Here is a 4467-nt window from a genome sequence, read left to right as displayed (position 1 = left end):
TATCTATCTATCTATCTATCTATCTATCTATCTATCTATCTATCTATCTATCTATCTATCTATCTATCTATCTATCTATCTATCTATCTATCATCTATCTATTATCTATCTATGTATCTATCTACCTATCTATAGTTTTCCACATAGATTTTCATGAGATTTTGAGTTACAATTTTTTCTCTCCCTCTCTTTCCCCTACCCCACCCCAAAATAGCAAGCCTACTGAATACACTGAATACTGAATGAGAGAACCCCAATTGGTTCTCTCTTATATCCTACCCCATCACCCCCTAACTTTCTAGTAGGGCAAGATGGATTTCTATACCCCAGTGCCTGTATATCTTATTTCCCAGTTGCATGTATAAAAACAATTTTTTTAAACATTTGTTTTTAAAACTTTGAGTTCCAGATTTTCCCCCTTTCTTCCCCCCTCACCCACCTCCACTGGGAAGATAAGCAATTCAATATAGGTTGTACATGTGTAGTTACCTAAATCATTTCCATAGTAGTTATATTGTGAAGGACTAACTGTATTTCCCTCCATCATATTCCCCCCACTTATTCTATTTTCTCCTTTGACCCTATCCCTTTTCAAAAATGATTGCTTCTAACTACCCTCTCCCACAATCTGCCCTCCCTTCTATCATTCCCCGCTTTTTCCCTACCCCCTTATTTTCCTGTATGGTAAGATACCCAATTGAGTGTGTATGTCATGCCCTTGTTAAGCCAAGTTCAATGAGAATAAGGTTGACCCACTCCCTTTCACCTTCGTGCTCTTCCCTTCCATTGTAATAGTTTTCTCTTGCCTCTTTTATATAAGATAATTTACCCTACTCTATCGCTCCCTTTCTTATTCTACAATAAATTGCTCTCTCACTTCTTAATTTTATTTTTTTAGACATCACTTCTTCACATTCAAATCATCCTGTGCCCTCAGTGTATGTATACACGAACATACATATGCACACACTCACACATATATTTATATACACATATACATATATATATAAGCATACATATGTATGTATATATACATACATATGTGTCTGTATACACACATACACACACACACACACACATATATATATATATATATTACTTTCAACTCTCCTCATACTGAGAAAAGTCTTATGAGTTAAAAGTGTCATTTTTTTCCCTGTAGGAATGTAAATAGGTCAACTTTAAAAAGTTCCTTATGATTTCTTTTTCCTGCTTACCTTCTCATGCTTTTATTGCTTCTTGTGTTTGAAAGTAAAATTTTCTGTTCAGCTCTGGTTTTTTCATCAAGAATGTTTGAAAATCCTCTATTTAATTGAATTACCATATTTTCCCCTGAAGCATTATGCTCAGTTTTTCTGGGTAGGTGATCCTTAGTTTTAATCTTAGCTGCTTTGACCTTTGGAATATCATATTTCAAGCCCTTCCATCCCTTAATGTAGAAGCTGCTAGATCTTGTGTTATCCTGATTGTGTTTCCACAATACTCAAATTGTTTCTTCCTGACTTTTTGCAGTATTTTCTCCTTGACCTGGGAACTCTGGAATTTGCCTATGATATTCCTAGGAATTTTATTTGGGGGGGGGATCTTTTTCAGGAGGTGATTGGTGAATTTTTTCAATTCCTATTTTGTATTCTGGTTCTAGAATATCAGGGCAATGTTCCTTGAGAATTTTTTTGAAGGATTATTTCTAAGCCCCCTTTTTTTTATCATGGCTTTCAGTTAGTCCAATAATTTTTAAGTTATCTCTCCTGGATCTATTTCCCAGGTCAGTGGTTTTTCCAATGAGATATTATATATTGCATTCTATTTTTTCTTTTGTTTGGATCTGTTTTATAGTATCTTGATTTCTCATGAAGTCATTAGCTTCCAGTTGCTCTAATCTAATTTTGAAGGAATTATTCTCTTCAGTGAATTTTTGAAATTAATTTTCCATCTGATAGATTTGACTCTTTAAGGCATTCTCCTCATGCCTTTTTGGGCCTCTTTTGCCATTTGAGTGAGTCTATTTTTTGAGGTGTTATTTTCTTCAGTATTTTTTTGGGTCTCCTTTAGCAGGCTGTTGACTAGCTTTTCAAGATTTTCTTGCATCATTATCATTTCTCTTTCCAATTTATCCTCCACTTCTCTTACTTGATTTAAAATATTCTTCTTGAGCTCCCCCATGGCCTGTAACCAATTCATATTTTTCTTGGAATGTTTTGATGCAGGAGTTTTGCCTTTGTTTTCTTCTTCTGGTTCCATGTTTTGATCCTTTTTGTCCCTAAAAGGATTCTATGGTCTGATTGTGCTTCTTCTACTTGCTCATCTTGCCAGCCAATTAATTGATTTTTGAGCTCTTTGTTATGATAGCACTCTGCTTCCTGAGTGGAGAGCTTTGTCCCAAATAGCTGGGGTTTTCAAAAGTTTTGTCAGAGGTCTGAGGAGAGCATCCTCTCTATAGTCACCACAAACTCTGGCACACTGCCACACCCCCCCAAACCACCACCAAAGACTGCGATGTAGATCCAAGCACGTCAAACTAAGAGCAATTACCCTCTCAATGGTCACTTGGTCCCCCTACAATATGCAAGGGGGAATAGGCCAGAAGCTCCTGAGGCAGCCATGTGTCAGCAACTGCCGGTGCTGTACCTCCTCCATCTATTGTTTCCGGGGGGAGGGGCCAGTCTGTACTTTTCTGTCACCCAGTTCCAACAGAGTTCCCCACTGATGTTTTACTTTCTCTTTTGTGTTTATGGGTTGAGAAGTCTATAAACTGCTACACCTGCTGGTGATTCAGTCTCCTGAAATTTGCTCAGGCCTCTGCTGGTCAGGGCTGCTCTTGGGCCAGAGCTGAATGACTTGCAGGACTGCATGTCGGCTGCCAGCCCTGTGTCATAGACCCTTCCTGTTAGCCTGCCAGGCTGCCTTCAGTGGGAGATTTGTTTCTCTCTGTCACTTTGTGGGTTCTATAGCTCTAAAATTTGTTTAGACTCATTTTTTTCCCCATGCCAGTGCTCTTACTTGCTGTGCTACCTGGCTGCCCCTCAATTTCCTTTTCTAAGACAGGGTTATTTATGTATTCTATTTTCCCTTCTGTTAATCTGGGCAGTTTATATTTTTGTAAATATTCATCCATTTCACCAAGATTATCAGTTTTACTACCATATAATTGGACAAAATAACTCCTACTAATTAATTACTTTAATTTCACCTTCATTGGTAATACTCTTTTCATTTTTGATACTAGTTATTTAGTTTTCTTCTTTTTTTTCTAAATCAAATTAACCAATGGCTTATCTATTTTGTTCTTTTTTTCACCCATAAAACCAGTTGCTATTTTTATTTATTAGTTCAATGATGTTTTTCCTTTCAATTTTCTTAATTTATCCTTTGATATTCAGGATTTTTATTTTGGGGTTTAACTGGGGATTTTTAATTTGTTCTTTTTCTAGTTTGTGTTAGTTGCATGATCAAATCATTGTTCTTCTTTTCCCCTTTTTTACTGATGTATGCATTTATATATCTATATCTATATCCCTCTTATTACTGCTTTGGTTGTATCCCACACATTTTTGAATATTGTTTCATTGTTGTCATTCTCTTTAATGAAATTTTTGGTTGTTTCTTTGATTTTTTTCTTTGACTAACTCATTCTTTATGATTAGATTATTTAGTTTCCAATTAATTTTTAATCTTTGCTTTCATAACCCTTTATTAAATGCAATTTTAATTGCATTATGATCTGAAATGGATGAATTCAATATTTTTACTTTTTTGCACCAGGTTTTGAGGTTTTTATGCCCTAATACATGGTTAATTTTTTTGTGAAGATGCCTTGTGCAGCTGAGCAAAAGCTATAGTCCTCTCTATTCCTATTCAGTTTTCTTTAGACGTCTATAATATCTAGCTTTTGTAAGATTCTATTCATCTCTTTGACTTCTTTCTTATGTTTTTTTTTGGGGGGGAGGGTTAGATTTATTTTACTCTGAGAGGGGAAAGTTGAGATCCCCCACTAGCTTCACTATTTCCTTCTGTAATTAATTTAGCTTTTCCTTTAAGAATTTAGATGCTACATTATGTTTAATATTGATATTTCTTCATTGTCTATGGCTCCTTTCAGTAAAATGTAATTCCCCTGCTTATCTCTTTTAATTAGATCTATTTTTCCTTTTGCTTTGTCTGAGATTTTGATTGCTAACCATGTTTTTTTCTTTTCTTTTGAGGGCAATTGGGATTAAGTGACGTGCCCAAGGTCACATGGCTTGTTTTTGTGTTAAGTGTCTGAACTAAGATTTGAACTTGGATTTGAACTCAGGTCCTCCTGACTCCAGGACCAATGCTCTGTTCACTGCACCACCTAGCTGCCCCCTTTTTCTTTTTTTTTTTTTACTTCAACTGAAGCACAGTAGATTTTGATTCAACCTTTTATTTTAACTTTATGTATCTCTCTGCTTTATATGTGTTTCTTATACATAGTATATTGTTGGT

This window comes from Petaurus breviceps, unplaced genomic scaffold, assembly GCF_028583685.1.
Source record: "Petaurus breviceps papuanus isolate PSGF00001 unplaced genomic scaffold, PetGlider_PUasm1.0 90925, whole genome shotgun sequence".
NCBI lineage: Eukaryota > Metazoa > Chordata > Mammalia > Diprotodontia > Petauridae > Petaurus > Petaurus breviceps.
Note: the sequence above shows the minus strand (reverse complement) of the source record.